At 48.8% G+C, this 25,233-nt stretch overlaps 1 long non-coding RNA gene across 1 annotated transcript in view; it reads right to left on the reverse strand.

Annotated features, from left to right (window-relative positions):
- The window catches only part of LOC109564242 (uncharacterized), a 50,485-nt gene that overhangs the window by 6,226 nt on the left and 19,026 nt on the right, over positions 1–25,233 (reverse strand). Inside the window, exons 2-4 of the long non-coding RNA XR_002181489.2 lie at positions 16,693–16,840; positions 13,881–13,934; positions 10,729–13,604 (exon numbers count right to left, since the gene is read on the reverse strand). This is a non-coding gene — a long non-coding RNA (uncharacterized lncRNA). The remainder of the gene's footprint in view (positions 1–10,728; positions 13,605–13,880; positions 13,935–16,692; positions 16,841–25,233) is intronic.

Genomic DNA, 25,233 nt, shown 5'->3' on the forward strand with positions numbered 1-25,233 from the left:
ATGAGATCAAACAGCCTAATAAAGCTGAAAGTGCTTGAAGCACTTCAGAAGTGGTGCTAAAGCAATGCAGGGTGTCATGGTGATGCTGTTATGTAACTGTGGATGGCCATAGCTGCTGCCCCTCTAGACTGGGCATCTCTTTTCTCTGAAGAGCCTGAACGCTGCTCCTGGTTTTTATTTTTATTTTTTATTCACAAATAGTTCTCAAGTGTTTCCTCTTGTTTAGTTGTGGGCTTTACACCAGAAGGCGCCACAGATACTGCCTACCTGAAACAGATGCTTGAGTCAGATGCTACGAAAGCCAGGAGGAGGAGGGCCTGGCTGAGACAGGCTGGGAGCTGACTCACCATCACTCTGCGGGAAAGCTGCTGGTGTCTTGGTCAGAGAAAGGTAGGTGACTCAAGGTGGACTTTTCTGGACACAGAGAGACCTGTGATCACTCATCTCTCCAATCCCATCTCTTTGGTTGGCATGGATCTCGATCCCAGCCCCTCCCCTCCCAGGCTGCCTTCTGATCCCACTGCCTAGAAATCTAACAGTGGGGCCAGCATGACTCACCAACAAGGTGACCTCGTTTTCCTCATCTGTAAAATGGGTCTAATAATCTCTGAGCTGCCTGCCTTATAGGGCTGATATGAGGAGGGTCCCATGGGCCAAGGATGCGAGAATGCTTGGTGACTATAAGGTGTGGTACCGAGGTAAAGGTTTGAGAGGAACTTTCCAAGATATGCTTTAAGATGATTTTTCTGCCCAGTGGAGAGGAGGGAGAAGATGGCTGACGGCTGATCTGCAGGGGCTGTAAGAGAAGTCATGGGGGGATTCCAGGATGCTGTTCCCTCCAGACTCAAAGTTCCAAAGCTGGACAGAAAGCATTTCTTAAACATGGGTATTCAAGAGAACAGTTCTTGGTGTTCTGATACAAAGTACTCCCCTTCAAAAAGAGCCAGCCCCCCAAAACCAGAAGACCAGGACAGTGGGGGAGTCATAATCTCCCCTCAGACCACAGCTTGGCTGTTGCCCTCTCCCCAAGTGTCTCTGGATGCTCTGGGCAGAGGCATGGGCTGGCCTGTGCAGTGACACCCACCCAGACCACAAAGGAACACGCTTGGGAGAGGGAAGAAGCCCTCTAATCAGGAGACGTCAGAGCTGAGTTACCAGGAGGCTGCAAGTCCCCTTTCCCAGGCTCCTGGCCTGAATGGAGAAGAGGAGAAGGCCCAGTGCCCCTGGGCAGCAGGCATCCAGCGGGTACAAGGGCGAAGCCAGGGTGGGCCCACTCGCCATCTCTGGCTTGACTCCCCTGCTCACAGGTAGAGGAGGGTGGAGAGGAAGTAGGTTAGAGTTCTCCACGGAGAGTACCCCGAGAATAACCCACATCATCATAGCCCTCTGGGGCTTCCCTCCAGGGGGCTGGCGACAGGGGCGATGAACCCCAGAGTCCCTGAAGCAAAGTTCTCCATGTGCATGGAGAAGGTTTGGATCATCAGAGACTTTGTCCCTGTCCACCTCCCACCCCTTTTAAGTGTTCCCCAGTCTGAAATGATGTCCTCATTCACTAGTCTGAGATTTGCATTTTTCCTTTAACTTGACCTCTCTTACCCTCCAACTCAATACTCAAAAAACTAAGATCATGGCATCCAGTCCCATCACTTCATGGCAAATAGATGGGGAAAAGTGGAAGCAGTGACAGATTTCATTTTCTTGGGCCCCAAAATCACTGTGGATGGTGACTGCAGTCCCAAAATTAAAAGACACTTGGTCCTTCCAAGAAAAGCTATAACAAACCTGCTGCTGCTGCTAAGTTGCTTCAGTCGTGTCCGACTCTGTGCGACCCCATAGATGGCAGCCCACCAGGCTCCCCCATCCCTGGGATTCTCCAGGCAAGAACACTGGAGTGGGTTGCCATTTCCTTCTCCAATGCATGAAAGTGAAAAGTGAAAGTGAAGTCGCTCAGTCATGTCCGACTCTTCGCGACCCCATGGACTGCAGCCCACCAGGCTCCTCCATCTGTGGGATTTTCCAGGCAAGAGTACTGGAGTGGGGTACCATCGCCTTCTCCATAACAAACCTAGACAGCATATTAAAAAACAGAGACATCACTTTGCCCACAAAGGTCTGTCCAGTCAAAGCTATGGCTTATAATCATAGTATATCAAAGTAATCACGTACAGATTTGAGAGTTGGGCCATAAAGAAGACTGAGTGCCAAAGAAGTGATGCTTTTTAGTGGTGCTGGAGAAGATTCTTTGAGAGTTCCTTAGATAGCAAGGAGATCAAACCAGTCAATCCTAAATGAAACTAACCCTGAATATTCACTGGAAGGACGGATCTGAAGCTCCAGTAATCTGACTACCTGATGCAAAGTGCCAACTCATTGGAAAAGACCTGATGCTGGGAAAGATTGAGGGCAGGAGGAGAAGGGGGAGACAAAGAATGAGATGGCAACACACATTCAATGGATATGAGTTTGAGCAAACTCCGGGAGATAGTGAAGGACAGGGAAGCCTGGAGTACTGGAGTCCATGGGGTTGCAAAGAGTTGGACACGACTTAGTGATTGAACAACAACCCTCCAACCAGATCCAGATCATACTTCCTGGTGGCCTACCAGTGTGACTTAAGTTGATTGTCCAGGTTGAGGGACCTCCATATCCCTGCTCACCTTCCTTAGTTCAGTGGCCATGAGCACTAACTCTGGAATCAGATTGGGTTCAAATCCCAGGTCTACCCTAACCAGTCCTGTGACCTTGGGCAGCTTACTTATCCTTTCTGGGTCTCCACTCTCCCCAGTGTATGGGAATCATAGCAGGATCCACCTCAGAGCCTTGCTGCAAGGATTAAATGTGTTCAAATGTGCTCAGCATAGCATTTGCCACCCGATAAGTCCTACATCTGTGTTGGCTCCTTTTGACAGTTTCCACCCATTGCCTTTTCAAAGCTGGGCTTCAGATCTATTTTTGAAAGCCTCCCTGGGCTGCTCTCTGTTCTGCTGCCTTCTCCACGGTTGCACCTTCCCTTGTCATGTTGGGTCTCCCCTTGCTTCCTGGACACACAGTAGCTTATGTAAATTCATGGGACAAGCTAGCCAGCATTAATCCTAGGAACCCTCAGTCTTCCACCTGCCTGGGCTTGCAATCCTTTTCTACAAAGCCATGCCCCTCTCATCTTTCAAAACTTCTTAAAAACTCACCTCCTTTGTGAACCATGGCACAGTGGGAGAAGCATATTTCTCTGGGTTTGAATCCCAGCCGAATCTGTACAGCAGGTGACCCTGGGCAAGGCCACCTAACCTCTCTTTGTTTCAATTTCCTGATATGTCAAATGAGGGAAGTACCCCCTCACAAGATGGAGATGATACAGTGAAATGACCACCCCTGGGTGCCAGGTGAGTGTTGGGGGCTGTGGCACACATTAAATCCTCGATTAATGTTTCCCTTCTCTCCTTCCCCCCTGCTCTGATAGCACAGTCTCCCCTCTGCACTCTAGCCCTTACTGATCTTTATAGCTACATCAGTCTCTCTCTATACGTTCTCGGATCTTTATCATGTATTCGGTTACTCTTTCATTCATTTGACATTTATTGGGCCTTTATTATTTGTCTGACGCTGTGCTGGGTCCTGGGGATGACTACAACGAAATTCTTGTTCTGCAGAACTCACAGAAAATTAAGAGGGTCAAATACGTGTGCAGATTAGTCTAGGGTCTTATGATAAGTGTCATAGCAGGGGTGTGTGTACAAGACCATCTAGATCACAGCGTGTGGAGTGACTAACACTGATTTCAGCAATCAAGGGCCTTAAATTCAAAGGGATGAGCCTTAACTGAGCCAATGCTGGGTCTCAGCATGGTTCTAAGCACAGGGAATTCAAGATAAAGAAGACAACGTCTCTGTCCTCAAGGAGTGCAGGGTCCAAGGACAAACAGATAAGAGGATGTGAGGATGATAGGTGGAGAGTGCCTATGTGCCCAGGGGGCTGTCATGCAAGGACGGGAGCAAGGGAGGCTTCCTGGAGGGGCGGACATCCAAGACGTGAAAAACAAGTAGGAATTGGCTAACAACGGAGGGACGGAAGGTCTGTCCAGGTAAGTCTGGGAGGAGTGAGGCCAGGTGGAGGGCTCAGTAGCTCTGTATGGTTGGATGTATATGCATGAGGCTCAGAGCTTCTAAGGAACTCTCCTTTCTTTGCTCCTCTTTCTCCCTACAACATCCTTTTTCCAGTCAGAGCCCTCAGTCCCAGCTCCAGGGCCGCCCTATCCCAGAGGATAAGCTCGGGAGCCATGCAGCCCAGGCTCTTCCTAAGGGCTGGGGAGCTGTGGAAGGAGAATAGGGAGGGAACACTTTTGGTGGGTGCTTAGGCTGAGATGAAAAGAGGAGAGAATTCCCCCACCCCCTGTTCCCCACACAAGGACACTGAGCCAGGCTTGGCTTTGGCCGTGGTCAGTCCATGGTAACAGCTGCTAGATATCAGGAAAGAACCTGCTTCCTCAGCTAAAACCTCCCTACCCCCAACCCCTCGGCCCCCCTGCCCCTGCTAGATCATAGCCCCTTCTTAATTCGGTCAAGCTGAAGGTCCCCCACCTTCCTGGCGTTTTACTACACAGCCAGAGGGAGGCAGGGATGCCCAGCACATCCCACATCCACTGATGGACAGACATGTGGTCACCACACTCACTCCCACACTTGCACACTCACACACGTGCACACACAAACTCACAGCACCCACGCGCACACACGAACTCGCACAACACTTGCCCACACATCTGCTCCTCCACACACACATTCGCACAGCAGAAGGGCACAGCCTGCCTCCGTTCTGTAAGTTCCCTTTGGGGAGTACCAGTGCCCTAGAAGGTTGTGAAGCCCTGGACCTGAAAATCCCAGCATCGCTTGCTGAGAGGGCACCAAAGGGTTAAGAGGGAACATTTCCAGGGAGTTTGCCTCTTAATCAACACAGTTAATTCTTTTCCTTTTACAAACATAAATTCTTGGCAGTCAGTAACCAAGAAAGAAAGGGGTAAGAAAAAAACCTTAACCCAACATTAGTCAAATCTTTGCCTCTTCCTATTTTTTTTCAAGTTAAAACTCAGGGGAATTCAAAGCAATGAGAGAAATCCCAGCCCAGATGGAATGTTTTTGCTAATATACGTCTGCAAGTTATTTAAATGTATGTTTAAGTGTGCATGTGTGTGTGTGAGAGAGAAAGAGAGAGAGAGAGAATATGAGAGCAAGCGAGTATGGTTGAGTGTTGCGTGCATGTGTGTGTGTGTGTGTGTGTGTCACCAGAGGCTCTGCCTGAGCCCCGCTGTCCTCCAGCCTCAACTCTCCTGTCTAGACCTGAAGCAGGACAAGGCCATTACAGGACAGTCCTTGTCCTTCAACCCAGGGTCTCCTGGGACAATAGCCCCTGCCCTTGCCCCCTCAGCCCCAGGATGGCCTGGGTGACACTTTCTGTCAGGATAGATAACCCACCCACCACACACTTTCTTGTCCTTTTTCCTGCTTAGCCAGAAGACTTGGGGCTGGAGTTTCCAGGCCTGGAGGAGAGGGACAGTTGAGAGGACCAGGCCCCACCCCCACACAACAGCACCCCCACCACCACCACACACACAAGGGCCCTGCCTGGACTGGAAATCAAGGCTTAGGCTCTATTCCTGGCCTCTGGGGGTCTCTTCTCAGTGCTCTCTCATGATCTTCAGAACCCCCGGTAGTTCCTCTCAGCTTTGAGCCTCACCCCTCAGAATGCCTCCACATGACAGGCCTGACCCTCACCCACACACCCCACCTCAGCAAAGCCCCCCACCTGCCCCTACAAGAGCTCCCAACCGGGCTCAGGGTGCAGGGGCTTTGCAGACGAACTCCTCAGCACGTGCCCCCACCTCCCAGCTCTCTCTCCTCTGCTCCCTCCCGAGCTGACTTTAATTCTTTTCATCTTTCCTCTGAAATCACTCCTCTGGTCCCGTAATCAGCTGTGTGGGTTCCAACTTCCTGATTTCCAGGGGGAGATTAAGCAGCTTTCTCCATCTAAAAGCACGTTGGATGGCTGGGCCACCCTGTAGGCTGGCCGGACCCCTTTCTGGCGAGGCGCCTACTCTCACTCTTCTGAGTCCTGGCCACCCTGTGTCCTGGGCCTTCCACAAGGATCTTCCCAGGCCCCTGGCCCGCCCTAGTCCCCAGAGATTCCAGCCCTCCCATCGTTCCTCCTTCACACAGAGGCCTCTTGGCATCTCCAGCCAGGCCCAGAGTCCGCAGTCCACAGCCTTCTCTATCACCCACTTTTGGAAAAGGGGAAATGGGGGCGGGGATATGGCAGCACTCAGGATCTGGAATCTGCAGAGGGATTCTCAGTCGGGTTGCCCACCCTTCCCTTTCTCCTAGGGCTTCTCTGCTCCTCCCACCCACTCTTGCCCTCAGAGGCCCTTTTATGAGATTGTGAACATCCATGGTCTTCCCTGAATGATGAGGTGACATGATGAGCAAGCTTTCAACTCCCCAAAAGTGCATCATCTACCCTGAACCTCTTCTGGAGCCATCTCAGGGTCTGGTGCTCAGCTGAGCCCTGGCTTGAGACAAAGCAAAATGGGGTCAGGGGCACGCACTGCCTGGGAGGGGCTGCCGGAGACAGGGACACAGAGAGAGAGTACAAGGGGAAGGAGAACTGAGCTGGGAGTTATGTGCCATTTCAGCTTGCCCGATATGAAGCTAGGGTATAGTGGTAAAGCTTAGATCTGGCTTTTCAACAAGGAAGAAAACGTTGCCTAGAAAAGGAATTCCTGAGACGGAAAGAGAGAAAGAAGCCGTTCTGTGGGAAGTCTCCTGAAATGTCACTTTGTTAAGGCTTCAGTTTCTTCTGAAATGATGTGGGGCTTTGGGCCTCCCCGGGGAGGCCCTTCCTGCCAACAGGACCCTTGGGTCTGTCTGTCTTGGACTGAGGGCTTCAGAGAGTCCATGAATTCCCTGACATCAATATGCAAAGTCTCAAGGACATGAACAGTAGCATGAGGGAAGAGACTTCATAGCCTTAATCCTGTCCCCAAAAGGGTCTCTCATTCCAAGAAGTTAAAAACCACCGAATCAGAGGTTAACATGGAAGTGACACATGAGGCTGGCCAAAGTGACCCAAAAGATGGGCCTGGAGTGGAGCCACAAGACCTCTGGCTGAACCAAGCAGACTGAGTCAGACCCAGGCAGTGATGGGAGTCTGAGGAGCTGACCTGCACTCCTAGATGAGAGGAGGGGCAAGGAGGGGTTCCGGGGATGACCCAGGTGTCTGGAGACCCCAGCTTAGAGCAGATCTCTGCCAGGTGAAAATTCCACGGCTCACATGACACTTTCATTGGACTCGGCTATTTGAGGGCTTTATCTGCTGGGGACTGGCAAGTACTAGCTGGCGAGATGGTAAAGGTGACCCAGAGAGCCTTAGGTCTTCCTGAAGCACAGGTGAAAAGTGCACAGAAGTGTCTGTGCCCGTAAGTTTCACAATATGTACCAAATTCACCCGTCTCAGAGCAAAAATACAGTCCACACTTCAAGGGGCTGTGTGTGTATCCAGGCCCGACATGGGCAAGTCAGTGGAATCCCAGAGGCATAGAGGGCAAGGTCAGTTAGTGCCAAGGGGACCATCTGGAGGGAACAAGTGTTGTTTAACAAAAAATGTCCGTTAGCCCAACCCCACACTATGGGACTACACACTAACCAGGCTGCTGGAACTTTCTGGGCCACAGTGCCCTCTTCCACGAAATGATGAAGTTGGGCTGGAGGGGTTCTGAGGACACCTTCAGTGTCGACACCTCAGGTTTTAAGAAATGCCTCCTCTGTCCCCTCCCTGGAGCTCTCGTGGGGGCGGAGTGCAGAGGTGGAGATTATCCAAAAGCCCAGGGAGTATTCCCACCCTGCCAGAGTTCCAAGACCACCGACCCAGGGCCTCTGCCCACTCCCTCCTCCCACAATGTCAATTTCCCTACAGAAGAGGTTGTGGGAGCACGACAGGTTCCCTTTTTGTGTTTTAATTTGTTTGCTTGCTTACTTTCTTGCTCAAATCGAGAGCATTCAGGGGACAGGAAGTGGGAAGCTGGCTGGGACAGGTGAGCAAGGAACAGCCTGGACCCAGCTTGTTGGCTGCTCTCCAGCCAGAAGGTTGGGGTGACCAGCGGTGAATTCTCCCTAGGTCCTGTGAGGACAGACACACAGCGGCTACTGCCACACTGGACAACCCCTCGAGCTCCCTCTCTAGAGCCTTGTGGCTGTAGAATGTTTTCTTCTACCCACTGCATATCTGTATGCTTTATAAGTGTGCTCTATAGATATGTAGGTATATATGTATTAATAGCTGTTGTTGTTTAGTCTGACTCCTTTGAGACTGCATGGACTGTAACCCGCCAGGCTCCTCTGTCCATGGGATTCTCCAGGCAAGAATACTGGAGTGGGTTGCCATCTCCTTCTCCAGGGGATCTTCCCAACCCAGGGATGGAACCCTCATCTCCTGCATTGGCAGGTGGATTATTGATTACTGAGCTAGCATGGAAGCCCACATACAGCTAGGCAGATAGGAATCGGTTTACGAGGTGGTGGCATGGCTCCTGCCTGTGGCAGCCAAGTTGCTGTCAGGACTCCTCACAGGGTGGCTCCCCTGTCTCTCACCACGGGTCTCCCCCGTCACTTCCGCCTGTGACTCCTTTTCCCCACTCCCCAACGTCAAGCTGTCATCATCGCCAACTCCTCCCTCACTTTTCTTCCCTACAGCCCGGCTGTTGCTATATCCTTATTCTTCCTCCACAGCAGCTCTGAAATCTGTTCCTTTCTTGGTGTCCGCCCCCTCCGTCAGCAACCCCCTCCTGTGTCCCCATCTCTCCTGTCTCTTGTCTCTGCCGGCTTTTTTTTTTTTTTTGCTCCTCCCCATCTCTGACTTTGTGCTTTGCCTGCTCTTTGTCCATCTGCCTGTCCCTCTCGGTTCATGCTTGTTTTACGTGCAGCCCTGTTTCCTGGCCCCTCTGAATCCCTGTGCACCTTTCTCTCAGCTGGCCTCTTTCTCTCTGGTCGGTTGTGGGTGTTTGTCTGTATCTCTCCGCTGTCTTCTAACAGGTCACAGCCAGAAACTCCTTGGGGAAGCAGGGTTGGAGCTTTCTTCTTTCTAACCTCGCTGTCAAGTTGACTTCCCAGCTGGCCTGAGCTCTGAGCAGAGCAGAGCAGAGGCAGCGCAGCAGGGAGACGGGCCTCGGCCTGAGAGATCCATGGGCCGTGGGGAGAACAGCTGGGCCAGAGGAGCCAGTGATGCAGCCCTGCCTGTTACTAAAACAAGTGGCAGGCCTGGCTCATTTGCATGTTGGGTCTCTTTTACATAAATCTGCATGTCAAGCTGGAGGCCCAGGAGCCAGGTAATGCAAAATAATGCAAAATAAATTAGAGTGCCCTTCTGCAGGTGCAAGCCAGCCCTATCCAACTGACAGAGCAAACCCAAAAGGGCTGGTGTCCTCCTAGAGTAAGGGGGCAGTGGGGGAGTGGGGAAGTGGGGAATTGGGGGGGTGGGGCAGGAGCAAAACCGCTGGCCTGCCCTCTAGCCTGGCTCCAGGGTGGCCCTGGGAGAGAGGATGGGCCCCCATGACTGCAGAGGGCTGTGAAGCCAGCCAGCTTGGACCACAGGCTCATCCAGACCCTGGAGACTTGGACTCCAGGTCTGGGAGAGGGGGCATTTAGGGCTCACCCCATCCGGTGAGGGAAAAGGAGTAGGAGAGGGACCTTTCCAAGGTTGCCCAGCCCGATGTGGCAGGGCCCAGCACAGAAGCCTGCACTCCTGGCTCTCAGCAAAGTAACCTCTTTGTTCTGTATCATGGGATAGAAGTGGGTGAATTTCACTGGGGGTCTCCAGTGACTTTGGGGGAATCAAATCAGAGATGTCAGTCTACCCTGCTACTCTACTTGGCCTTTGGGAGCACTGCCCCTGTGCTAACCACCTTGGGGTGCCCTTCAGAGCTCCCTGACCCAGACCTGGGGTCCTATTCCCCTCTAGAAAAGGCAGCATGGGAAAGAAGTAATAGCCATTCTCCCTCTGCATTCTCTAGCTTCTGCGAAGTGTGACTTCTTGGCTCCCCTCTGGATTGGGAAGTGGTTTCTGAAGCCCCAAGGCTTCTGAGAGGCTCCTTCATGTGAGAGGTGGATGGAGAAGAGGGTTGCAGCATCACAGCCTGCCCCAGGCCCGGCTCTGTTTCTCCTCTGACCCAAAAGGCGGACCAGCCATGGGATCCCAAATGCTCCAAAGACCTCACACCCTCTCCAGATACACCACACAGCTTGTTTAAAGGGGACCCACGGCAAATCACATCTGTGCTAACTACGACCTCTGCTCCAATTCTCCTCTGCTGCAGGAAGCTAGCCAACAGAGATCCATCCTGCCCTGAAAGTGCAGGCTAACCATGGGGGTGGTATCTCATGGGGCAGGACACCCATGGTTAAAAACAATGAGCCACATCTCTGCCTGTGTAGTGCTGCTGCAACTTACCAGCCGTGTGATCCAGGGCAAGACACCTGGCCTCTCTGACCCAAGTTTTCTCATCTATGAATTCCAGGTGGTAAGCATTCCTACCTGGTAGGGTTACTGTGAGGCATAAATGAGACAAAGCACAGACAGCACCCCACACAGTGCCTGGCACAAAGGAAGCAACTATAAATGGTGAAAAAGTGAAAGTGTTTATCACTCAGTCATGTCTGACTCCTTGCAAGTCGATGGACTGTAACTCACCAGCCTCCTCTGTCCAGGGGATTCTCCAGGCAAGAATACTGGAGTGGGTTGCCATTCCCTTCTCCAGGGGATCCTCCCAAATCAGGAATCAAACTGGGGTTTCCCGCATTGCAGGCAGATTCTTTACTGTCTGAGCCACCTGGGAAGCCCAGTAGTATTACTCTTGCAAATACAGGTATCATAACCAGGCCAACCTAGGTCAGAGGAAGGGGCTGGGAAGCAGAAAGAAGTTCAGGTGGGGTCTCTCTCCCACTGCCCTTCCTCTTCCCATCACCTTCTTCTGTTCCCCACCCTCCAATCTAGTCTCCACATGTGTTTAGTTCAGTTCAGTTCAGTCGCTCAGTCGTCGCCGACTCTCTGTGACCCCATGAATTGCAGCATGCCAGGCCTCCCTGTCCATCACCAACTCCTGGAGTTCACTCAGACTCACATCCATCGAGTCAGTGATGCCATCCAGCCATCTCATCCTCTGTCGTCCCCTTCTTCTCCTGCCCCCAATCCCTCCCAGCATCAGAGTCTTTTCCAATGAGTCAACTCTTCACATGAGGTGGCCAAAGTACTGGAGTTTCAGTTTCAGCATCATTCCTTCCAAAGAAATCCCAGAGCTGATCTCCTTCAGAATGGACTGGTTGGATCTCCTTGCAGTCCAAGGGACTCTCAAGAGTCTTCTCCAACACCACAGTTCAAAAGCATCAATTCTTCGGCGCTCAGCCTTCTTCACAGTCCAACTCTCACATCCATACATGACCACTGGAAAAACCATAGCCTTGACTAGATGAACCTTTGTTGGCAAAGTAATATCTCTGCTTTTGAATATGCTATCTAGGTTGGTCATAACTTTCCTTCCAAGGAGTAAGCGTCTTTTAATTTCATGGCTGTGATCACCATCTGCAGTGATTTTGGAGCCCAAAAAAATAAAGTCTGACACTGTTTCCACTGTTTCCCCATCTATTTGCCATGAAGTGATGGGACCAGATGCCATGATCTTCGTTTTCTGAATGTTGAGCTTTAAGGCAACTTTTTCACTCTCCTCTTTCACTTTCATCAAGAGGCTTTTTAGTTCCTCTTCACTTTCTGCCATAAGGGTGGTATCATCTACATATCTGAGGTGATTGATATTTCTCCCAGCAATCTTGATTCCAGCTTGTGTTTCTTCCAGCCCAACATTTCTCATGATGTACTCTGTATACAAGTTAAATAAGCTGACAATATACAGCCTTGACGTACTCCTTTTCCTGTTTGGAACCAGTCTTTGTTCCATGTCCAGTTCTAACTGTTGCTTCCTGACCTGCATACAGATTTCTCAAGAGGCAGGTCAGGTGGTCTGGTATTTTCCATCTCTTTCAGAATTTTCCACAGTTTATTGTGATCCACACAGTCAAAGGCTTTGGCATAGTCAATAAAGCAGAAATAGATGTTTTTCTGGAACTCTCTTGCTGTTTCCATGATCAAGCGGATGTTGGCAATTTGATCTCTGGTTCCTCTGCCTTTTCTAAAACCAGCTTGAACATCAGGAAGTTCATGGTTCACGTATTGCTGAAGCCTGGCTTGGAGAATTTTGAGCATTACTTTACTAGTGTGTGAGATGAGTGCAATTGTGTGGTAGTTTGAGCATTCTTTGGCATTGCCTTTCTTTGGGATTGGAGTGAAAACTGACCTTTTCCAGTCCTGTGGCCACTGCTGAGTTTTCCAAATTTGCTGGCATATTGAGTGCAGCACTTTCACAGCATCATCTTTCAGGATTTGAAATAGCTTAACTGGAATGCCATCACCTCCACTAGCTTTGTTCGTAGTGATGCTTTCTAAGGCCCACTTGACTTCACATTCCAGGATATCTGGCTCTAGGTCAGTGATCACACCATCGTGATTATCTGGGTCATGAAGATCTTTTTTGTACAGTTCTTCTGTGTATTCTTGCCACCTCTTCTTAATATCTTCTGCTTCTGTTAGGTCCATACCATTTCTATCCTTTATTGAGCCCATCTTTGCATGAAATGTTCCCTTGGTATCTCTAATTTTCTTGAAGAGATCTCTAGTCTTTCCCATTCTGTTGTTTTCCTCTACTTCTTTGCATTGATCACTGAAGAAGGCTTTCTTATCTCTTCTTGCTATTCTTTGGAACTCTGCATCCAGATGCTTATATCTTTCCTTTTCTCCTTTGCTTTTTGCTTCTCTTCTTTTCACAGCTATTTGTAAGGCCTCCCCAGACAGCCATTTTGCTTTTTTGCAGTTCTTTTCCATGGGGATGGCCTTGATACCTGTCTCCTGTACAATGTGACGAGCCTCCGTCCATAGTTCATCAGGCACTCTATCTATCAGATCTAGGCCCTTAAATCTATTTCTCACTTCTACTGTATAATCATACGGGATTTGATTTAGGTCATACCTGAATGGTCTAGTGGTTTTCCCTACTTTCTCCAATTTAAGTCTGAATTTGGTAATAAGGAGTTCATGATCTGAGCCACAGTCAGCTCCTGGTCTTGTTTTTGTTGACTGTATAGAGCTTCTCCATCTTTGGCTGCAAAGAATATAATCAATCTGATTTCGGTGTTGACCATCTGGTGATGTCCATGTGTAGAGTCTTCTCTTGTGTTGTTGGAAGAGGGTATTTGCTATGACCAGTGCATTTTCTTGGCAAAACTCTATTAGTCTTTGCCCTGCTTTGTTCTGTATTCCAAGACCAAATTGGCCTGTTACTCCAGGTGTTTCTTGACTTCCTACTTTTGCATTCCAGTCCCCTATAATGAAAAGGACATCTTTTTTGGGTGCTAGTTCTAAAAGGTCTTGTAGGTCTTCATAGAACTGTTCAACTTCAGTTTCTTCAACATTACTGGTTGGGGCATAGACTTGGATTACTGTGATATTGAACGGTTTGCCTTGGAAACAAACAGAGGGAAAGTATTAAAACACACCTACTGTCACGCCACTTCTTTGCTTTAACTCCTTTCTGGCTCCCTATTGCTCTTAGGATAAAGCCCACACACCTTAACATGGTCTTACAAGACTTTTTGTAATCTGGCTCCTGCTTATCTCTGAGCCTTATTTCTCAACCTCTTGTAACCTAAGCTTTGGGACCACAGTTGCTCAGACACGCATGCTGGCACTTACCTCCAGGCCTCTGCACGGGCTGCTTCCTGACCCCAGCTACTCACCTCTTCTGCAGTCAGTTTAGAAGTTGTTTCCTCAGAATACTCCTGCTCTCCTGGCTGAGGATGAAAAGAGAAGGGTTATGGAGCTCCTCGTCCCAAGAGATTTTTCTGAGGTTCAGGAAGTAAGGATGTCTAAGATCATTTAGTCTCCTTTGGTGGAGAAGAAACCCAAGACCCAGAGGGAGGGGGCTTCCTCTAGGTTCCCCCCAGCCTCCCTCCACACTAGCACAGAGGGAACCAGTGACCCCTCCAATCAGTGACACCTCCTCTGACACCACGGATGACCTCTCATTCTAATTCATTTGCATCTAATCATTTAATCACCTCTCCCAGGGAGAATGAATAAACAGAAAAGACCAGGAGACCCAAAGGAATGAATTCTAAGCCCTCGGAGAGCCCACAGGGATGTGTGTGTTTTGGGGCCAGGGCTATTTTAGTGACTGTTCCCATGGGTTCACTATCTCCTTTTCCCTCTTTATCAGATTCTGGTTGGCCTCATCTGCCAAGTGAGAGGAGCTTGTGACCAGGGAACCGAGGGGCACAGGGGGCTCCTTGGGGAGCTGTGAATTTAAAGCATGGCCAAGTGAGAAGCAGTCAAGGCCACTGCTGCAGCTTAGAAAACAAACAAGTTCTGGAACCAGAAAACCTAGTTTAAGTCCCACTTGCTAGCAATGTGAAAGTGCGAATCAGTGAACCTCTCTGTACCTTAGTCTCTTACTGTAAAATGGGAGTAACACAATAACTCTCTCACCAGGCTGTCATGAGGGTCTGGTGAGGGAATAGGTGGGAAAGCGCCTCCTACACGGTTCAGCACTCACATGCCTTCTTCGAGAGCCGAACACGCACAGGAAGGTTCTGATCAGGAACCCGGCTCCGAAGGCCAGAGCTGATTGCTAACTCAGCCCCCTGCTCTTGCTGCCATCCTGTGCCTAATCTGTTACGGACTGAAAGGTGTTGGGCTTATAAATATTTGCTCCTTATGGCCAGGCTTTCCTGAGTGTTATCAGCCTGGCTGATAAGATAATCCTGCCCGGTGGGGCAGGCTCTGGCACCTGGCATTCTGCGTTGCAGGTGACCTAGCAGACTTAACTTTTTAATACCTAGCAAGTCAATACAGAGGCTCTCGGCTTACTGGCTGGGAGGGGCCGGCCAAGGGGGACTCCGAAATTAATTCTCTTTGTTTCTGAATCTGATGTCTAGAATTGACCGGAGACTCCAAGTTAACACCTTTCCTGCCAGATGGTGACTGGGTCTTCACTGGCTCCACTGAGCTCAGAACCAAAATGATTTTGAAAAGGCTTGAAGTGAGCACCCTTCTCCTTTAATTAAGCACAAAATCTCCATATCTATTTCAGGCTTTGAAAAGTGAAACCCAGAGAAGGCAGGTTCCCCAGGCAGAGGAGAGAGGTGTGTGGAATTAATATTCATCTCTATTTTTCCTGTGTAATTTAATAAGTTGACTAAGCTTATCAGGGGGACCTGGGCTGCATTTAGCTCGTGGGCAAGCTGGGCTCACACTCTAGCCTCACTTTCCACATTAGAACAGTTAACCAGCCAGGTGAGGTGAGTCGGGGTTAAGGGGAATATCTGGGACCTGTCCCGCCTTGTTTGGGCACCCATGACCATTTGGCAGCACGTCCCTCCTCCCTCAAATGCTCTAGCCTGACCCTCGAAGTTCTGGGTGCACCCTGAACCACCTTGGGCACTCCCCACACATTCCCCCACTGCCTTTCACCTCTCCCAGCTTCAGCGGGCATATGGACTTGCTGGTATTTTTTAGAGAGAGAGTCTTTTTTTAATTGGAGGATAATTGCTTTATAATGTTGTGTTGGTTTCTGCTGTGAAACAGCTTTAAATATACATATAACCGCTCCGTCTTGAGCCACTCTCCCCCATGACTTGCAGGTATTTAAAGAAGAAGGCAGGGGAAGGGGAGGGGCTATGCTGGGACTGCCCCAGTCCTGTACCTCCAGGAAGAAAGGTAACTGCCCAGACAGGCTGTTTCCTGAGGTCCAGCAGACCCTTCTTCCTTCCACCCCATCATTCTCCCTTCTCTGCTGGTCAGAGGGCAACTCCAGGACTGCTCCTCTCTGGAACTGAGGGCTCTCAAGGAATCTGTTTCACAAACATCAAATTCTCAGAGAAAACTTCAGAATCCCGGGAAAGAAATCCTTGGAACCCAGTGTGGGAAACATTACTCTGGGCTGTCATCTCTTTTTGAACATCCACTTAGCTCCTCCCATCTCCACGAGAAGCTCTTGGGAGCAGGGAGGATATCAGTATAGAATGTTTCCAAATAAGCAGGAGGGGACTTCAGAGATCAGTGACTCCATCCCCTCTTTGCCATGGATGGATAGAATCTAGTTCAAGGAGGGAAAGTGGTCGGTCCAATGAGTTCTCACCACTGAGGCTGGGCCAGTGGGGCTTCACTGGGGATTCACTAGTGGAGGGTGCATATCACAGTCTAGGAGCTCTGGAGTCAGAGGGACCTGAGGTCAAATTTTGACTTAGCTGTGAGACTTGGCCAAGTTATAAAAGCTTCTTTGTGCTTCAGTTTTATCATTTGTAGGATGGGATAATAGTAACCACTTCATAGGGTCAATAGATGAGATGAGGAACATTACCTGCCTGATATGTATTACTCTAGAACTTCCTAAAGGAGTGGCTTAATTTCATTTACTGTTGTATCCTCAGACCCTAGAACGTGCCATGCCCAGAGCAGCAGTGAACAAATGCATGTTGAATGGATGAATACAGCGTATAGTTCTTATTATCACCCTTACCCCTAATGGTTCTTATGATCACTATTATTGACCTGAGTATTTTCTTGTTCAACTTCACTCAGCTTTTCTTTTCCTCTCCTGGACTCTTTTCTGTTTACTCCTTGTAGCGGCATGTACAGGGGCATTCCTGCAGATGTACACCTTCACACCTGCACTGCTTCTCTCTTCACCTCTTCTCATCTGCAGCGGGAGAGGGAGAATCATGAGGCTGAATCCATACCTTTGCTTTCCTACCCAAGCCCCACCCAACTCAGGGTTCAAATTACTGCTCCCCTTCATATATCTGAAATCCTGTCCACTCTTCTTTAATATACTTAGTGCTGCTTAGTAAGTCAGGGTGGTGGAAAAAAAAAAATTCCCACCAGTATTTTTTCATTTCCAAGGAAGGCTGTCCATTTGGTTTGGTTTTGTCTGATTCAAAACTGACTGATGCAATTCCCTTCACTCTGACAAATCAGGACGCTCAGCAAAGAAGGAAACAGAGCCAAAGAGAGAAGAGAAAGGCTCAGCCACTTTTTGGAGATTTATGAAGCTCCCATTTGAGCACAGGCAGCTGGACAGTGCTCTCCTAGGTTCAGGCCTCAAGTTTCAGGAAAACAAAAAGACTCCAAGACGCGCCTTCATTTGAGTCATTTGGGTGGAGTTGGTGTTTTTATCTTTGTTATATTCCTATTTCCCTCCCCTCTGAGCTGAGTGCTTCTGTCTGCCTTTGGGGTCTAGGACAACTGGGCCAAAATACCAAGAGATGATCCTTCCGTTCTCTCAAGTCCCATTTTCACTCCTTTTGTCCCACTTCTGGGGTTAGGGTTTTAATTCATTTTGAATTGGTGATCAACTTGAGAGGAAAACACATAGGAAATGGACTGTAATATGACATAAATAACTCAACCCTACAAATTAACACAAGCCTATACCTGAAAGAATCAGACCACAAGCAAACAAGAATTTGGCTAATAACAGAAAATAATAATAATGCCTATGGCCTTTAACTAGATCAGTGTGACTTAAAGATAAATCGTAAAGTGAAATACTCAATCCAGACAAACTGTAGGGGTTGGTTTGGTTTATGTATTCCCCTAAGGTATATGACTAAAAAACAGATTTTGTTTACAATCATATTTTTTAGTAAGCTAACTGAACCAACTCTTTTGCGACCCCCTGGACTGTAGTCTTCCAGGCTCCTCTGTCCATGGGATTTCCCAGGCAAGAATACTGGAGTGTGTTGTCATTTCCTCCTCTGGGGGATCTTCCTGACACAGGGATTGAACTCGCATCTTTTGCATCTGCTGCATTGGCAGGTGGGTTCTATTACTAAATTAATGGAAATGTTGACTCTGTACAGATAAGTGGTTTCCATCCTCTTGAGGGTGGCCACCCCCGTTTTTGAGTTCAGATCTTACTGGGCACAGGGCCCAATGGTGAGTGTCCAACCCCCTGAAACCTAGCCAAGCAGGAAGGCCAGGTGGAAGTGGTCCACCTAGTGGGACTCCAACAAGCTGAAGCTGGTAACAGGAGCATCTCTTACATTGATTACAGGCCCTCTGATTGGAAGGGATGCACCTCCTGAGTTGAGAGTGGGCCCCGTGCATCAAGTCCAGTAGATGGACAATTCAAGTCGATTACAGACTGAAGGCTTGTGTCATCCCTGATGTGGTGGTGTCATGCAGATGGTGATTGTAGCCATGAAATTAAAAGATGCTTGCTCATTGGAAGGAAAGTTATGACCAACCTAGACAGCATATTAAAAAGCAGAGACATTACTTTGCCAACAAAGGTCCGTCTAGTCAAGGCTATGGTTTTTCCAGTAGTCATGTATGGATGCGAGAGTTGGACTATAAAGAAAGCTGAGCATCAAAGAATTGATGCTTTTGAACTGTGGTGTTGGAGAAGACTCTAGAGAGTCCCTTGGACTGCAAGGAGATCCAACCAGTCCATCCTAAAGGAGATCAGTCCTAGGTATTCATTGGAGGAACTGATGTTGAAGCTGAAACTCCAATACTTTGGCCACCTGATGCGAAGAGCTGACTCATTTGAAAAGACCCTGATGCTGGGAAAGATTGAGGGCATGAGGAGAAGGGGACGACAGAGGATGAGATGGTTGGATGGCATCACTGACTCAATGGACATGGGTTTGGGTGGACTCCAGGAGTTGGTGATGGACAGGGAGGCCTGGCGTGCTTCAGTTCATGGGGTCGCAAAGAGTCAGACATGACTGAGCGACTGAACTGAACAGGAGGTGGGGCCTTTGGGAGGTGATTGAGTCACGAGGATGGAGCCCTCATGAATGGGATCCATGCCCTTCTAAAAGAGACCCCAGGGACTTCCTTGGTGGTCCAATGGTTAAGAGTCCTTGGATCAATTCCTGGTCAGGGAATCAAGATCCTGCGTGCCACATGGCACAGTGCAGCCAAAAAATTATAAAGAAAATAAAGAGACCCCAGAGAGCTCTCTCACCCCTTCTGTCAGGTAGACACAGTAAGACAATGATGGTCTGTGATCTAGGAAATGGGCTCTCACCAGACACTGAATCAGTTGGCACTTCGATCCTGGACTTCCCAGCCTCTGGAAGTATAAGAAATAAGTGTTTGCTTTTGAAGCTGCCCAGTCTATGGTGTTTTTGTTATAGCAGCCTGAATGAACTAAAATAGCATCCCAGTGCATTGTGGGAGCAAGAAAGAGATGGGCATCAGAGCTGGAGTATGGAGTAGGGAGGCATGGAGCTGGGGATGTTCTTTGCCAGGCTGGGCCCTTAGCCCCAAGAAGCATGCCTCTGCCTTGGCCACCAGTGACACATTAAAAACCCTGCGTGCTCATCAGTTCAGCACCTACTGCTCTGTCTGCCCCTGACATTGGTTCCCCCTTGGCTCCAGGCTCTCTCACAGGCCGGCTTTCTTGGCTTGCCATACGTGGACTTGGCAGCCTGGTCCCATTTCTCCTCCGTGACTGTCTTCAGTTCAGTTCAGTTCAGTTCAGTCGCTCAGTTGTGTTCGACTCCTTGTTACCCCATGAATCGCAGCACGCCAGGCCTCCCTGTCCATCACCAACTCCTGGAGTTCACTCAGACTCACGTCCATCGAGTCAGTGATGCCATCCAGCCATCTCATCTCCTGTCGTCCCCTTCTCCTCCTGCCCACAATCCCTTCCAGCATCAGAATCTTTTCCAATGAGTCAACTCTTAGCATGAGGTGGCCAAAGTACTGGAGTTTCAGTTTTAGCATCATTCCTTCCAAAGAAATCCCAGGGCTGATCTCCTTCAGTGACTATCTTAGAAATCCCATAAGTCTCAGGCACCAATAATTACCCCCAGGCACCAAAACCGACCTCCAGCCCCACAGCTGGATCCAACTCAGGTGCCTGGGACACCACAGCCCACCAGACTCCTGAGGGGGTCAGGGTGGAGCCTGTGGAGAAGAGGTGGGAACTAGAGAATAAAAAGACTGTGACAAAATGGGCAAGGAGAAGAACAATTTGAGTGAATATTAGAAAGACAGTTAAAAATACACCCCTGTGGTGCATGGTATGAGTGGGCTGGGGAGGAGGACTTTGACATTAAATTGATTTCCAACACCTCTGGCATAAACAGAGACCCTCCCTGCTGTGAACCCCAATGAGGTGGCCTCAGTCTGATTCTTTTGGCTTTTAGGTGTGACCTCTGAGAAATGACAGAGGAGAAAGGCTGTTCAAGCTGAGAAAAATTTATTCAAACTCCATGCAGTGTGCCAAAGCTCTTTTTTTGTTGTTGTTGTTAGCTCTGTCTTCGCTCCAAGAATGTCTTCTTTTTCACTTCTGGAGATCTCAATGCTTACAGCAATCAGCTGGTCTGGGAGTCCTGTTTGTCTCCTCACAGTGAGCCTTGCTTCTATTTCATAACATCCTCCCTTTCAACTCTCAGTTCTTGTCAGCAGAGAGTATATAGGAAGCAATCAGATCTATGAACCAAGTTATCAATATTTGCCTTCCTGCCTCGTCATGGGTCACAAGCTCTGACGCAGAAGTGATGCTGCTGGATGAGTCTTTACTCAGTTACCCAGACACTCACATTCCCAGAAAGTGCACACCACCAGGAACTGCTGTCAATCCAAAAAGAAAATGTCTTTTTGGAACCACTCTAGCTTTACCTCATCTTCCTCCACAAACCTAGTCTAGGAAATTTTCCTATTCAGCTTAAAAAAATAATTGATGACAACTTGTATGGGAACACAGATAGCACATTTATCAAAATTTCAGATGATACAAAATCACTATTAAATAGGGTAAAAGAGTAAGGTTCCAAGTTTACCTTGATAGATTGGACAAGGAACTGAATTTAACAAGATGAAATTTACTACCCTTGGGCTCAAAACAAAACAAAACAAAAACCCAGCACAGCAGTGTAATTTCAGCATTTGGAAGAGGGAGCTAGAAGAGCCACACATTGGTTGCAAGTTCAATATTCGTGCATGCTCAGTCATGGGTGACCCTGCAACCCCGTGGACTGTACCCCACCAGGCTCCTCTGTCTATGGGATATCCCAGGCAATGATACTGGAGAGGGTGGGTTGCCATTTCCTCCTTCAGGGGATCTTCCTGAACTAGGGATCAAACCAGAGTCTCCTGCCTCTCCTTCATTGGCAGGTGGATTCTTTACCACTAAGCCACCTGGGAAGTCAAAGTTCAATGTGAGTCAAGGGTATAATGTGACACTCAGAGCACCTAAGGTGAGTTTAGGCTGCATCACTGGAGGGCAGAGTTCATAAAAGGAGAGCAGGAAGTGATCCTGCTCTCAGCACTCCTGGACCACACCTGATGTGTTGTGCTTCCTTCTGACACCGCTCTGGGATGAACACTGACAACATCTGAGGGGTGGAAACAGGAAGACAGAGAGTCCGGAAATTATAACAAATGAGAATCATAAAAGAACTAAGGAAGTTTAACCCCAAAGAGGAAAAAGATTGAAGGGGGCATGAAAGTTGTTTTTAAGTGATTTAAGACTGATCTCCTATACAAACTGGAAACTTTTTTTTTTTCTTTTCCAGTTTTAGAAGATAAAGTTAGCTACATGAGAATAAGCAACAGGGAGCTAAATTTCAGTCTGGCCTGAGGAAGAACTTTCTTTTGTAACAGTGAAAAGTGTGCCAAGCTAGAATAATCTGCGTGATGAGGTAATGAGTTCCCTGTCATTGGAGAAATTCAGGCAAAAGCTGGAGGATCACACATGAGGGATGTTGCAGAGAGAATTCTTGTGTTCATCAGAGGATCAGATAAAATGATCTTTAAGGATGCTTTCAACTCACAGATATTCTGAATTTCAGGGTTGTTACTATAATTTACTATATATTACTTATATGAAGATATCTAATTCCTTTTGGTAAAGTGATAAAGCTGCTGAATTTCAGAAATACTTTCCAGTTCTTTTCACATTCAATTTCAATTTCAGATGGAGTACAGTGGAGACAACTGTATAGGTTCAAACTTGGTTCTGTTACTTACTAGCTATGTGACCTTGGGCAAGTCGCTTCATGTCTCTGAGCCTCAATTTCCTCATCTATGAAATAGAAATAATAATAGTACCTGCTTCATAGGGATGTTATGAGGATTAAATAAATATTTGAGAAGCACTCAGAACACTGCCACATACAGTAAGCATTAAAAATGTGTTTGTTAAATTAAAAATAATGTAAAATGGCTGAAAATAAAGAATGAGAATGGTCTCAAATTTAACAAATGGTTCAAGGATGTCCTCCTCCTTTACCAACTCGTCACTAGCAGCTCTGGCTGTAAAATAGCCAAGAACCAGAGGCAGCAAAAAAAAAAAAAAAGGCAAAAATCACACAGGCTCCCCAGCTCTCAAGAGGGAAGCAAAAGCTTCCTGTGATTGGTTTACCGTAACCTCTGAAAAGGGCTGTGTGTTTAATGACACCAGCTTATCCTTTCCTCCCCCACCCCTCCTCTCTCTTCTTGGAGTTGCTAGGAGGCCAGGGGTGTGCTGCATCCTAATAAAGCCGCGTTGGGGGAGGGAGGGGGCCAGAGCTTGTTAGATATACACGGCCTGTCTGCGGGAGCTTAATATCCTTTTACTGGAATAACTATTGTCCCAGCTTCTCAACAAATACCGACCATCATTAATAAAAGGGCTAATAAAAGCATTTATTGCGCTCAGGCAATAGCCTCGCTTTTTCTAGCTCCAGGGCCTTGGCAGAGGCAGCTATTGAGGATAAGAATTGGAAAAGGAAGACTCCCACTGCAACGCAGAGATCAGCCTCTGCCCCAGCCCCGACCCAGCACCCTCCCCCAAGGGCTGGGCAGCCAGAGCAGTGGGAGATTGGGGCATGAAGACAATGAATGCATCACTGAGGCATCAGGCTCCTGGGTCTTTTTTAAATGGTAAATATGGGGTGGTGATGCTTAAAAGAAAAAAATGGTCCTATTACCAAGTTCTCTCAAGAAGCTTAAAGCACTTCACTTGCAAGACTGTTATTCCCATTTTACTGAGGGGAAAATAAAGGCACAGAGGGATTTAGGGGCTCACTCAGCCATATGCGGTCTGAGACCCTTGCCAGAACCAAGACTAGAATATAATGTTCCTGACTTTCAAATCCAGAACCATCGTGAAATTTTTAAAAGGGTGAGACTGTATCTGTCTCTGTCCAGCCTCCAATGTGGGGAATCAGTGAATGCTGTGATCATCATCATTGCCTCCCTAAATTATTATTGTTGTTATTATAATAACTGGTGGGTAGAGTTGAGTGGGTGGTAGATACAAGATAATTACTAAGACCCCAGAATTAAAGTGTTGAGTCTCTACTTTTCCACGGCCGCTCAGAGATGAAAATGAAAGCTGTCCTCCAGGGAACTCTGAGAAGAGCCCTAATCTTGAGATAGCGTGAATCCGAGAGGGGAAGACAATGGAGAAAGGCCAGGAGAGACTTGGAAGCCAGCCTTGGAGATGCTGGGATTCTTGACTGTGGATGGCACAGGAGGCTGCGAAGGCACAATCCAGCAGCTTCAAATCCTGGTTCTGCCACTCCTTTGCTGTGTGACCATGGAAAAGTTACCTAACCTCTCTGAAGTTCAGTTTCCTCGGCTGTGAAATGGGGATAATAATCATCCCTAGCCCTAAGTCTGTTGTAAGTAAAGATTAGAGGAAAGACTGTGAGAGCTAGAAAACAAAAACCTGAGCCTAGAGCTTGCCAGTGAGGAGGGCCAGAAACTGTGGGGCTGTGTGACTCTCCCGACCTCAGGACGACACTGGCACTTTTCTCAGGACTATCCAGGTTCAGCAGAGAATAACTTTGGCCTTAGTTTCCCCCCTATTTAAGACAGGGCAACAAAATCTCTGCCCTCAGCAACTCCCTCCCCCCCCACCCCCGAGGGTTGTCAGATGGATGGAGGAGAGATACCACCCTTGGGAGGAAAGGTGGGCGTTAATAGCAGCACCCTGGATCTCTATTATTATTGTCATTATTCCAGCTCTGTCCAGTAAGCAGTGAGGACCCAGGTGATTCATGGTCTGCACGCTGCAGCCCTGGTCCACTTGTTGCAACTTGCCCGCCTGCCAGGATTCCTCCGCCTGCGAGGCCTCCACCTCTTTCTCAGCTCATACTGGCAGCTCAGGGTCCTCTGTCACCAGATGGGATGGAGGCATGAGGGGGGCATTTGGGAACAGAGCACCCAGCTCAGAAGGGCTGGGACTCCTGCACCAGTGGCCATAGCCCTGCTTCACATCAGCAGCCACAGAGTAAGCCTAGGGTATGGGGCAGGGGGTTGGGGCTGGGAGATTCCGAGTTTCAGATCAACCACTCCTCAAGAGATCTCCCAGTCCCTTCGGAGGATGACAGGGACCAGGGATGGAGAGATCAGGGAGAAAGGGGTTCAGGCCTGGGTCTGTCCCTGTGGCAGTCCTGCTGGGTGGGGGGGATGGCAGAGGGTGAGGTAGGGATGATGGTGTGGGGGGCAAGTCCCCATCCACCTCCAAGGGGCCTGCTCTGAATGGCAGAGGCCTGGCATAAGGAACTGCCTGGAAACTGGGTAGCATCAGAGGATGGTTCTTAAACTCTGTAACCCCAAGTATTTGGGTCCTAAGGTTTCAACAACAGCTAGAGCTAAGGAAAGGGAGCTTGGGTGCTTCTGACAGCCACGAAGCACCGCCACCACCGCCCCACCCCCCACCCCGCCGCCGCCCAGCCTTGCAAGCACTCTATAAATGTGATCTGAACATCTGTGACTCACCCGCACACACCCCTGCAGTTTCGTGGTGAGGACACAGCTAATCATAGCTGGTGTTTGGGGAGGAAGAAGGATTTTGCCAAAAGGTCCATGACAGACTCTCTCCCTCCTTCCCTGGGATGGTGAAGTGGGTATGACTGGCCGCCAGTTTGGCAAGGAGTTTCTGCCTCCCTGGGGACTGGTCCTGCCTGGGACAAGAACACACCCCCAAAAGAGCCATTTAGGTTGGGGTTGGTTCCCTGGTTTCTGATCAAAGGTCACACCAGAAAGATCAGAGCTGGATTTCCTAAGATCTACCGGTGATGTTTGCTTTGGTTTTGTTTGGGCTTGTTTACATTTGAGCTGGAAGGGGCCCAACTATAGGACATA

The sequence above is a fragment of the Bos indicus genome, chromosome 1, assembly GCF_029378745.1.
Source record: "Bos indicus isolate NIAB-ARS_2022 breed Sahiwal x Tharparkar chromosome 1, NIAB-ARS_B.indTharparkar_mat_pri_1.0, whole genome shotgun sequence".
NCBI classification, from domain to species: Eukaryota; Metazoa; Chordata; class Mammalia; order Artiodactyla; family Bovidae; genus Bos; species Bos indicus.